The sequence below is a fragment of the Coregonus clupeaformis genome, chromosome 4 (assembly GCF_020615455.1).
Source record: "Coregonus clupeaformis isolate EN_2021a chromosome 4, ASM2061545v1, whole genome shotgun sequence".
Taxonomy (NCBI): Eukaryota; Metazoa; Chordata; class Actinopteri; order Salmoniformes; family Salmonidae; genus Coregonus; species Coregonus clupeaformis.
This window is the reverse complement of record NC_059195.1, coordinates 11,839,278-11,852,513: the sequence shown is the minus strand read 5'-3', so window position 1 is coordinate 11,852,513 and position 13,236 is coordinate 11,839,278. Positions and strand designations below refer to the sequence as shown.

Genomic DNA, 13,236 nt, shown 5'->3' with positions numbered 1-13,236 from the left:
CACAAAACTAGTAAGGAATGGAATTTAAGAAAATATACATATATGGACAAGCAATGACAATGACAGTGCGGCATGGACTAAGATACAGTAGAATATTATAGAACAGAATGCAGTATATACATATGAGATGAGTAGTGCAAGATATGTAAACATTATTAAAGTGACTGTAAACATTATTAAAGTGACTAGTGTTCCATTTCTTAAAGTGGCCAGTTATTTCAATAGGCAGCAGGAGCCTCTAATGCGCTAGTGATGGCTATTTAACAGTCTGATGGCCTTGAGATAGAAGCTGTTTTTAATTATCTCAGTCCCAGCTTTGATGCACCTGTACTGACCTCGCCTTCTGGATCATAGCGGGGTGAACAGGCAGTGGCTCGGGTGGTTGATGTCCTTGATGATCTTTTTGGCCTTCCTGTGACATCGGGTGCTGTAAGTTTGTGAGGGTTTTAGGTGCCAAGCCGAATTTCTTCAGCCTCCTGAGGTTGAAGAGGCTCTGTTGCGCCTTCTTCACCACATTGTCTGCGTGGGTGGACCATTTCAGTTTGTCAGTGATGTGTATGCCAAGGAACTTGAAGCTTTCCACCTTCTTCACTGCGGTCCCGTCGATGTGGATAGGGGGGTGCACACTCTGCTGTTTCCTGAAGTCCACGATCATTTCCTTTGTTTTGTTGACGTTGCGTGAGAGGTTATTTTCCTGGCACCACACTCCCAGAGCCGTCAAATCCTCCCTGTAGGCGGTCTCGTCATTGTTGGTAATCAAGCCTACTACTGTTGTGTCATCTGCAAACTTGATGATTGAGTTGGAGGCGTGCTTGGCCACGCAGCCATGGGTGATCAGGGAGTACAGGAGGGGGCTGAGCATGCACCCTTGTGGGGCCCCAGTGTTGAGGATCAGCGAAGTGGAGATGTTGTTTCCTACCTTCACCACAATAAATGCAGCCTCAGGATATGTGGTTTCCAGTTTGCGTAAAGTCCAATGAAGTTCTTTGAGGACCGTCGTGGTATTGGCTTGAGGGGGGATATACACTGCCGTGACTATAACCGAAGAAAATTATCTTGGGAGATAATACATTCGGCATTTGATTGTGAGATATTCTAGGTCGGGTGAACAAAAGGACTTGAGTTCCTGTATGTTACTACAATTACACCATGAGTCGTTAATCATGAAACACACACCTCCGCCCTTCTGCTTCCCGGAGAGATATTTATTCCTGTCTGTGCGATGAACTGTGAACCCCTCTGGCTGGACCGATTTCGAAGGAATATCCCAAGAGAGCCATGTTTCCTTGAAACAAAGTATGTTACAGGCCTTGATGTCTCTCTGGAAAGAAATCCTTGCCCGGAGTTCGTCGATTTTGTTAACCAAAGACTGAACATTAGCGAGTAGTATACTTGGAAGCGGTGGGTGGTGTGCGCATCTCCTAAGTCGAACCAGCAGGCCGCTCCAAGTGCCTCTCCTCCGCCGGCGATGTTTTGGTCAGCCGCTGGAATCAGTTCAGTTGCCCTGGGGAGAGCAAACAAGGGATCTGCTTCGGGAAAGTCGTATTCCTGGTCGTAATGCTGGTGAGTTACCGTCGCTCTGATATCCAATAGTGCCGGCGATATGTAAATGATACAAAACACTTTCTGAGCTAATAATGTAAAAAATAATACATAAAAAAAACACAATTCTGCAAAGTTTCCTAACAGCTAGTCGCGAGTCCGCCATCTTCGTCGGCACCAGGTTGTGGGAGGTACTGTTAGCTTGGAAATTCTAGGAACAATAAGGAGGCCTGTGTCTTGTGACCATAGTGTACGTGTAGGTATGTACGGCAGGACCAAATTGGAGAGATAGGTAGGAGCAAGTCCATGTAATGCTTTGTAGGTTAGCAGTAAAACCTTAAAATCAGCCCTAACCTTAACAGGAAGCCAGTGTAGAGAGGCTAGCACTGGAGTAATATGATCACATTTGTGTCAGTGTTTGTGTGTGTGTGTTTCTCAGTCACCAGATCTCAACACAATTGATCACTTATGGAGACTCTGGAGCAGCGTCTGAGACAGCATTTTCCACCACCATCAACAAAACACCAAATGATGGAATTTCTCATGGAAGAATGGTGTCGCTTCCCTCCAATAGAGTTCCATACACTTGTAGAATCTATGCCAAGCCACTTTGAAGCTGTTCTGGTGGCTCTGGCGGCTGGTGATGGCCCAACGCCCTTTTAAAGACATGCTCAGGTACTTTGGCGACTAAGAAAGTATTTTTTAAACCTCCCGCTTTGGGCTTGATGTGTAGTTCATACATACATAATCTATGAGCAGAATTACTGTCTTACCTCAGTTAGCCACATAATCCCTAGTTTGAAAGCGACTGAATTCTTGACGCTGTGCCACGCCCTTTTTCTTACATTTCCCCCCATGTGGGCCAGCCCACTAGCAATTCAAGTTCTAGCCAATGAGCTTCAGCTCCTTACATTTGAGTGACAGCTAGCAAGAGGCCTGCCCAGCATTATCCAATGAGGTTGCAGGGTGGGCCCAACGGCTCAGTGGACACAGAGAGAGAGAGAGAGAGAGAGAGAGAGAGAGAGAGAGAGCGCAATGACGTAGTTCACATATCTGAACATATGTGACGTAGTACGCAATTCTGGCTCGTGAGTGCTACTTTCAGAACTACTGGCTAAAAAGTATACAAAAGTACTGGAGAATCTCTTTAAGACACTTTATGTTTGTGTTTCCTTTATTTTGGCAGATACCTGTATATTGAAGATCATTCCTAGTTTAATGACGGAATTCCGAAGCTTTGGAAAGGGCTAGACTGGCAGCTGCATGGGAAGTCTGACCAAATGTGTTAGAGTCATCAGACAGCAGGGGTTGATTAAAATGTGTTATAATTTCCTTCCTCTTGTCCTGTAGGGAATGTAGCAGTCATAGTTCCAAAAATCAGCAGTTTGATTGTTTTCAATAGAACATGTCATTCAGCCATTATACTAAAGAGTGCGAAGTTGGAGCTATCTTGGATCCATCCAAGCCGAGAAGAGAACAGGATGACAGCAATCAGCCTTTATCTGCAACAGTGGGATTATACTAATCCTAATTGTGTTCATGAGGCCTGTTTTGTAGGCCCTCTGTTTGAGTGTTCACCTCACTTTGTCACTAACGTAATAAGGTCCCGCAGCGCCTGCTCTCTGAGATCACTTGGAAGTCAGCCTCCATCCCACTGGCTCTTCTCCAACACCGGCTGCAGAACTACACCTCTTCTATTTTACTTGATAACAAGTATAATATAAATATCATCATTTTACCCCATAGTCTAACCCTTAGAACAGGGATGGCCAACTCTTCCCCTGGAGAGCTATTGGGTGTGGAGGCTTTTGGTCCATCCCTGCTTTAACAAACCTGCTTCTATCTAGTGAAGGCTGGATGAAAAGGGGTGGCACACCCCTTGATTTGCTTTTATGCATTTACACATCAGCACACATAAACATTTTTGAACGTTTTGATAAGATCCATCCCTACTCTCAGTAGAATCCTTACCTCAGACAATATAGACCTCACTTCAACTCCAACTGGTTTACAGGCACTCAGTGATTGCTGAATTATAGAAGGAATTAGAACCATCTGGCTAGGTGTGAGTAGAAACTCAACAGCATCCAAAGTCTGGGGAACACTTGGAAGACTAGAAAAGGTCAAAATAAATGAACCAGTTACACTCAACCATTGTGTTTCCAATTTTCAATTGCCGGGCTCGCGTGGCTCTTTAAAAATAGTTTACGTCTGTATGCAGTCACATAGCTAGTTGTGCAATGGAAATGGCAGATAAGAGATGGAGGAGTGTGAGAGATGGAAACGATAAAGATTGGCGAAACAGTTGAGTTAAAAAAGATCAGGGAGGAAGATCTGTTTGGGTGATGCAGCGTGTTTGAGGAGGAAACAGGCAGATAACATCATATTCCAGAACTGAGCTTCACACACATGCAAGGCCGAACCCCATTGGCTTCTATTCATGAAAGATGCGTCAAGGAAATTTAAGAGGGAGGGTCCCTGTGTCTCAAAGTTTAGAATTTGAACTTTTAAACCTTTTGTCAAAGCCAAGTGAATTGTGGACGGTCATGGTTGACAGTAGTGGCTGGTCAGCACACTGAATTATGTAATGGTGAATACATAATTCGATGTAACACATTGTAACTGCATAATGTTATTATTCATTATTCATTATTCGTTATTTATATGGCAATTCCACTTTAAAACGTATTTCAAACAAAAACAATGATTGCAATGTTAAACAAACCATACAACTCTATGCACAAGGACTACTTTTAACAATTTCCACAGAATATTTTACAAAAACACATTTACTTGAAGAACAATGCAGATGCAAAGTTTGTTAAGAGAATGCCGACACAAACAGCACAAAACATCATTCTGTTACCAAACTTTGTATGGTTTGTTGAACTTTGCAAACATTGGTTTTTGTTTGACATACATTTTAAAGTGTAAAATTTGAGTCTCAGCATCATTCTGTTACTGTGGAATTGCCCAGTATGTATAAAAGCTGACCTTGCCTAACAGTAGAGAAAAAAAGGTAGAATCAATTGTCTATGCATCCATGCATTTGCTGTGATATGCTGTTACAATACAGAAGATACTACAAGCAGATAAAAGTTTCTGTGAATTCCTGTACATTCAAGTAGTTCTCTCCCTTAGCATCTTATTCTCACAGAACCTTATTGGGATTTAAGTCAAGCATGTATGACATGTTAAGACTTTTATAGATGTAAGAGATTTAAGTTGTTTTAGTTGTGTGTTAAATCCCCAAAGGTTTTGACAGATGTTTGTCAATGCAAAATCTAAAACAGCAAGGACACATAATGTGATGTTGGTGGCTAAAAACATCTGTACTTAATTGCGTCAAATATTCTATTTTTAACAATTTATTTGATATGCCACGGTATGTTTAAGGATTTATATTTAGTTGATTTTGGATTCATCTATGTTGTGGAAACACATTGCATCTATGAACTTTGTCCAAAAAAGGTAAACACCAAACATATGACAAATCTAATAAGGCCTTATCTGGCTCTGCAGCAACTTCATGGATGTGTGAAACAAGTTGGCCTGATCCACTGGGGGCTAGGGCAGGGAAGGTGTGTGTGTGTGTGTCTATTTGTTTATTTGGAATCCTATTAGCTTTTGAAGAAGCAGCAGCTAGTGTTCCTGGGGTCCACAAAAAAACACAAAACATGACAAGTAACGAAACACATACACTGATAGACAAGGACAGTCACACACATTTAAAATACAATGAGATACAAACAATACAACAAAAATAATAATGCAAACAATAAAAAATTACACAATGTGTGTGCCTGCATGTGTTTGTGTGTGTGTCCCCCTCACAGTCCCCGCCGTTCCACGAGTTGTTGTTTAATCAGTTTTTTAATGGTCATTTTGCTGTCTGCTTGAGTAATTGGAGATGGAAGGGAGTTCTGTATAAAACTGTGCGTTGCCATGAATTAGTTTTGGACTTGGGGACTGTGAAGAGGCCCCTGGTGACATGCCTTGTGGGATATGTACTGTATGGGTTTCTGAGCTGAATGTTATTTGACTGTATGTATGTATACAATTCTGAATTTTTGTCACAGTAATATTTCTCATAATTAGAAGAGGAGCAGTTAATCTCTCGTCAACCCTCAACCAGGAAAAACTGGCATGCATGTTGTTGATGTTAGTTCAGTTAAGGGCAAGGTGTGCTGCTCTGTTTGGAGCAAGCTGCAGCTTTTGCTAGGTCTTTGCTGCACTTGACCATATTACCGGACAGTAATCAAGATGGAACTAGACCAGAGCCCAAGATGGGACAAGACCAGAGCCTGAACAACTAGTACATCTTTTTTTAAATAATTAATGCCTCTCCTCATCTTCACAACAACTTTGTCAATATGACTTGACCATGATAATTGACCATCCAATGTTATACCTAGGAGTTTAGCTTCCTAAACGTGCTCAATGGTCACACCCTTCATGTACAACTCCAGTTGAGGTTTAGATGTTAGAGAATGTTTTGAACCAAATATATTGCCTTTAGTTTTAGTCACCCAATTTATTATTAGTCACCCATTCTGATACTGATTGTAACTCCTTATTTAGAATTTATGTGAGCTCACTGGGTGTTGGGAGGTAGAGTTTGGAATCATCTGCATACATACAGTGCCTTGCAAAGTATTCATCCCCCTTGGCATTTTTCCTATTTTGTTGCATTACAACCTGTAATTTAAATGGATTTTTATTTGGATATCATGTAATGGACATACACAAAATAGTCCAAATTGGTGAAGTGAAATGAAAAAACTAATAACGGAAAAGTGGTGCGTGCATATGTATTCACAGTCAACACCGTTCCATTAATTGTTGTTTAATCATTTTTTAAATGTTCGCCAAAAGGCATATGGGAGACTCCCCAAACATATGGAAGAAGGTACTCTGGTCAGATGAGACAAAAATTTTGCTTTTTGGCCATCAAGGAAAACGCTATGTCTGGCGCAAACCCAACACCTCTCATCACCCCGAGAACACCATCCCCACAGTGAAGCATGATGGTGGCAGCATCATGCTGTGGGGATGTTTTTCATCGGCAGGGACTGGGAAACTGGTCAGAATTGAAGGAATGATGGTTGGCGCTAAATACAGGGAAATTCTTAAGGGAAACCTGTTTCAGTCTTCCAGAGATTTGAGACTGGGACGGAGGTTCACCTTCCAGCAGGACAATGACCCTAAGCATACAGCTAAAGCAACACTCGAGTGGATTAAGTGGAAACATTTAAATGTCTTGGAATGGCCTAGTCAAAGCCCAGACCTCAATCCAATTGAGAATCTGTGGTATGACTTAAAGATTGCTGTACACCAGCAGAACCTATCCAACTTGAAGGAGCTGGAGCAGTTTTGCCTTGAAGAATAGGCAAAAATCCCAGTGGCTAGATGTGCCAAGCTTACAGAGACATACCCCAAGAGACTTGCAGCTGTAGTTGCTGCAAAAGGTGGCTCTACAAAGTATTGACTTTGGGGGAGTGAATAGTTATGTACGCTCAAATTTTCTGTTTTTTTTTGTCTTATTTCTTGTTTGTTTCAAAGTGGTAGGCATGTTGTGTAAATTATACAAACCCCCAAAAAATTAATTTAAATTCCAGGTTGTAAGGCAACAAAACAGGAAAAATGCCAAGGGGGGTGAATACTTTTGCAAGCCACTGTAGTCATTCTAGCTTTGTGTAAGACCAGTGGCAAATCATTCCTAAGAATAGAGTGCCTCCTGAGTGGCGCAGCGGTCTAAGGCACAGCATCACAGTGCTAGAGGCGTCACTACAGACCCGGGTTCGTTTCCAGGCTGTGTCGTGACCGGGAGTCCCGTAGGGCGGTGCAGAATTGGGTAAGGGAGGGTTTGGCAGTGGTGGCTTTGCTTTGCTCATCGTGCTCAAGTGACTCCTTGTGGTGGTCCGGGTGCCTGCAGGCTGATTTAGGTCATCAGTTGAACGGTGTTTCTGCCGACACATCGGTGCAGTCAGGTGTTAAGAAGTGCAATTGGATATCACGAAATTGAGGTAGAAATAGAGAAGAGTAATGTCCCAAGGCAACTGTACGTATCTGATGTTAGAGAAGATTCCATTGAAGAACACTCTTTGGGTTCTATTTGATAAATAACTCTCCAACCATGTGATGACAGGTAATGTAAAGCCATAGCAAGTGAGTTTTTTCAATATCAATTTATGTTCAATAACATCTAACAATTAAACTCCAACTATCATCTTATTATCTATTTATTTTAAGCAATCATCAGTCATCTGAGTCAGTGCAGTACAAGTTGAGTGCCCTTCTTTAAATGCATGCTGAGAGTCAGTGGTTAACATATTCTCTGAAAAATAGCATTGTATTTGGTCAAACAGAACAGGCAGCAAACTGGTTGGGCGGCTGTTAGAGCCAGCAAAGGGGGCTTAACTATTTTTAGGCAGTGGAATTACTTTAGCTTCATTCCACGCCTGTGGAAACACACACTCATTTAGGCTTTGGTTAAAGATATAGCAAAAAGGGGTGGAAATACAGTCTGCTACCATTCTCAATAGATTCCCATCAAGGTTGTCTATACCTGGTGGCTAATCATTATTGATGCATAACAATCATTTTTCCACCTCTCCCACACTAACTTGACCAAATACAAAACAGCAATCCTCTTTCATTATTAGATAGTTTATACAAACATATGATGGTTCACTGTTTATTGTTTTCATTTCACTTCTGAGTTTTTTCACTTTACTAATGAACTAGTTATTGAAATTGACAATATCGAAAGGTTTTGTTATAAATTACTCATCAACTTCAATGAACAATGGAGATTAATTGGGTTTTCTGCCCATGATATCATGTAAGGTATTCCAAAGTATTTTTCCATTGTGGTTTATGTCATTTATCTTTGTTTGGTATTCTTATTTTGTTAAGTTTAGTCACAAAATGTCTAAATTTACAGTATGTCAACTGAGCAGCCTGACTTGTTTGCCACCTCTTTTGCATCATTTCTTTGAACCATACAATTGTTCAATTCATCATCAATCCAGGGGGCTCTAAAAGTTGTCACAGTTAGTTTCATAACAGGTGCATGCTTGTCAAAACTTGACATGAATCATTTTACAAATGCACTACCAGTGCTGCATCTGGATAAACTTCCTCATACACATCAGTGTGTGTGTGTGTGTGTGTGTGTTGGGCTAGGCAGGGTGTTTGTTATTAAATGTGTTGGGCCTATTGTTCACCCTCTTCTTGTCTCATCTCACTCTCCACTTATTTCTCTTCATTTTCCTCCTAAACGTAAAGAGCACAGCTTTAGGTTGGCACAATGGAATTATATGGAATTACAATAAAACAAAGACAAGTTAATTGGTACAAACCATGTCTGTCTGTACTTCTGTCATTCATTCTGACTGTCTGTCTGTCCTCACTCCGTTCACACAATCTCTAGACAGTGGCTTGGAAAAGACGGAGCCACAGAAGGGTCAGCGTGAAGATGATGCAATCTGAAGTCTGATGGACAAAAGTGTATTTTTTATATTTTGTCTGTTTGTTATTCTAAATCCATTTCACCATTACCATTTGGATTAATGTTGCGGTTTGGCTCAATAATTTTTTTGTTGAGGCATACACATTTACCAACATTTCTGTAATCTGTGAACTCGTTGACTCCAACTCTCAAGGGCACATAGTTTTTTTTTTAAATCAGGTCAGTACAATAAATATCTAAAAAACATACAAACAGCTTTCAAAATACTTACAGTTGAAGTCGGAAGTTTACATACACTTAGGTTGGAGTCATTAAAACTTGTTTTTCAACCACTCCACAAATTTCTTGTTAACAAACTATAGTTTTGGCAAGTCGGTTAGGACATCTGCTTTGTGCATGACACAAGTCATTTTTCCAACAATTCTTTACAGACAGATTATTTCACTTATAATTCACTGTATCACAATTCCAGTGGGTCAGATGTTTACATACACTAAGTTGACTGTGCCTTTAAACAGCTTGGAAAATTCCAGAAAATGATGTCATGGCTTTAGAAGCTTCTGATAGGCTAATTTACATCATTTGAGTCAATTGGAGGTGTACCTGTCAAAGTATTTCAAGGCCTACCTTCAAACTCAGTGCCTCTTTGCTTGACATCATGGGAAAATCAAAAGAAATCAGCCAAGACCTCGGAAAAAAAAGTCTGGTTCATCCTTGTGAGCAATTTTCAAATGCCTGAAGGTTCCACGTTCTGTACAAACAATAGTATGCAAGTATAAACACCATGGGACCACAAAGCCGTCATACCGCTCAGGAAGGAGACGCGTTCTGTGTCCTAGAGATGAACATACTTTGATGCGAAAAGTGCAAATCAGTCCCAGAAAAACAGCAAAGGACCTTGTGAAGATGCTGGGGGAAACAGGTACAATAGTATCTATATTCACAGTAAAACGAGTCCTATATAGACACAACCTGAAAGGCCGCTCAGCAAGGAAGAAGCCACTGCTCCAAAACCGCCATAAAAAAGCCAGACTACGGTTTGCAACTACACAAGGACAAAGATTGTACATTTTGGAGAAATGTCCTCTGGTCTGATGAAACAAAAATAGAACTGTTTGGCCGATAATGACCATCGTTATGTTTGGAGGAAAAAGGGGGATGCTTGCAAGCCAAAGAACACCATCCCAACCATGAAGCATGGGGGTGGCAGCATCATGCTGTGGGGGTGCTTGCTGCAGGAGGGACTGGTGCACTTCACAAAATAGATGGCATCATGAGGAAGGAAAATTATGTAGATATATTGAAGCAACATCTCAAGACATCAGTCAGGGAGTTAAAGCTTGGTCGCAAATGGGTCTTCCAAATGGACAATGACCCCAAGCATACTTCCAAAGTTGTAGCAAAATGGTCCCCTGTAGCTCAGTTGGTAGAGCATGGCACTTTCAACGCCTGGGTTGTGGGTTCGTTTCCCACGGGGGGCCAGTATGAAAATGTATGCACTCACTAACTCTAAGTCGCTCTGGATAAGAGCGTCTGCTAAATTACAAAAAAATAAAATAAAAAATGTCTTAAGAACAACAAAGTCAAGGTATTGGAGCCCTGACCTCAATCCTGGGCAGAACTGAAAAAGCGTGTGCGAGCAAGGAGGCCTACAAACCTGACTCAGTTACACCAGCTCTGTCAGGAGGACTTATTGTGGGAAGCTTGTGGAAGGCTACCCGAAACATTTGACCCAAGTTAAACAATTGAAAGGCAATGCTACCAAATACTAATTGAGTGTATGTTAACTTCTGACCCACTGGGAATGTGATGAAAGAAATAAAAGCTGAAATAAATCATTCTCTCTACTATTATTCTGACATTTCACATTCTTAAAATAAAGTGGTGATCCTAACGGACCTAAGACAGGGAATTTTTACTAAGATTAAATGTCAGGAATTGTGAAAGACTGAGTTTAAATGTATTTGGCTAAGGTGTATGTAAACTTCCGACTTCAACTGTATATCTTCCTGGAACGGACACAAAGTAGATAAAGAGTCTATCTTGTGATCCCATAGCCTAGTTAGTCAGATAGGGGCAATTCCAGGTTAACAGAATGGCACTTCAATGCGAAACAAAAACCATTGATTGCAAAGTTAAGCAAACCATAGAACTCTATGCAGGACTACTTGTAACAATTTTCACAGAACATTTTACAAAAACACATTTAGTTCAAGTTTCAAGTTTTATTAGTCGTATGTATGGGATACACATGGTATACACCGTCCAGTTCAAGTGCTTAGCAGTCTGATGTCTTGTAGATAGAAACGGTCTCTGAGCCTGTTGGTATCAGACCTCATGCTCCGATAAGGGAGTTCTCCGGGCCTCGTCTGAAGGTAACCCGGTAACCCCATGTGTGTTTTCTTTATAATATCGTCTTTGTATCTCAAAATTATTGTGATGTGGTTAACCTTCAAAATCTAAACGAAAATAATTCAAATCTGAAAGATACAATTCAACCAGAGAGCGCCCTTAGATCATGGGAAAAGGACGCACTTGACAGTTGCACTTGAATAATTCCCACTGTGAATGGCTACGCTATGAAACCAAACACTATTGCAGAGACTTCGATATTGCAGGCCACAATTGATATGGTGAAAACAATATGTGGGGAGGCAGAGGTACAGAAACTCACATCAATACCTTTGTCAGATAACACTGTGAAACAAAGAATTGATGCTATTGCTAGCAATCAAGAGGAAACTGAATGACTCAAAAACATAAAAGTATACCAGTTGAAGTGAGGAAAGTAGCAGGTGACCCAAAGTGATTTGTGACTACTATGAATTCCTATTGTAGCCAATTCAGTTGCAGTCATTCTGTTACTGATTTTTTTCATCATTCTGTAAACGATTTGGTAACAGAATGATGAGTTTTAATCACTTAATAAATCCTAAACCAAATTGTTATCAGTAAAAACACTATAACTAATTGGTAGGTCTATCTTTACTGTGAACTTCATTATCCTCCCTGAGGGAGAGAAATTAGAAAATACCTTAAAGATACTGTATGTTGGTTTTGGTAACAGAATGACAAGACACTAAGCAATATTTCTTAGACTTACAGAAGGCAAATCATTTCTGCAATTGAAATATAGCTGTTAATATTAGTTGGTTTCAACAATATTGTGTTTTGATGTATTTCTAATACTTTTTAAGACTTTTTCTGCTAGATGTTTTCTAAGACCCCTTTTCCATCTGTTTGACCAGAAATGAAAGCCATTGCTTATTCCACATTTTTAGGATGGAAAATGGTTGAAAATGTTATATATGCCTTCATTTCTCAAAAATATAGACTCTTAGCTTTCATTTGACAACAAATGTTATGTGCTACTTTGAACTTCGCGTTAGTGCTCATCAGGCTTTTTACATGGAAATATGCCCATAGTCAGTTCTGCTACAACTGTTTATTGAGTCTATCTACTGGGATAGTGTTATTTAAATAGCCTCATTATTTCCTCCTCAGCTATGATGACTTTAATATTCCATATGTTCAATATAATAATAACGTAATATGGTTTTGCCTAGAGTGCGCATGAACCGTTCTGCTGCAGCGTTAGCCTGCGGCCAGAGGGATGTGATCTTAAGATGATGAAACCCTCGGTAGGTTGAAAATTTAGTCATTCGGTCACTGTTGAAGGGAGGGCCATTGTCTGTTTTAACGACTCTGGGGATCCCGAACATGGAGAACACCTTGTCCATGACTAGGATGACAGCATTGGCTGATGTATAGTGAACAACCTCCGCAACTGGATAGCGCGAATACTCATCTACAAGGACTAGTACATACTCCTGCGGGGAGAGAGCCATAGAAATCTGCGCTTGTCATTTGTGATTGTGTGCATGTATTGTCTCTGATAAGGGCACTGACCTTTTGTAGGGTATGGTCTTTCTGAGTTTCTTCTTTGACTTCCTCCAGTGTCATTGCTTTGGGTGCTTCGTGTTGTGCAACGAAGTTGATATATTCCTCTGCCACTTTCGCTTCTCGTGTGCTGTCAGCTGTCTTTGCTAGGAGTGGGTGATGGGACATGTAGTCTGCTGGGTTGTCGGCTCCTTTTCTGTACTTACAGTGGGGGAAAAAAAAGTATTTAGTCAGCCACCAATTGTGCAAGTTCTCCCACTTAAAAAGATGAGAGAGGCCTGTCATTTTCATCATAGGTACACGTCAACTATGACAGACAA

General features: G+C 40.7%; 1 long non-coding RNA gene across 1 annotated transcript in view; it reads right to left on the bottom strand.

The window, feature by feature from the left end:
- LOC121556235 overlaps window positions 1-13,015 on the bottom strand; it is a 31,057-nt gene extending 18,042 nt beyond the window's left edge. The window contains exon 1 of the long non-coding RNA XR_005998122.1: window positions 12,926-13,015. This is a non-coding gene — a long non-coding RNA (uncharacterized LOC121556235). The remainder of the gene's footprint in view (window positions 1-12,925) is intronic.
- Window positions 13,016-13,236: the final 221 nt, after the last annotated feature.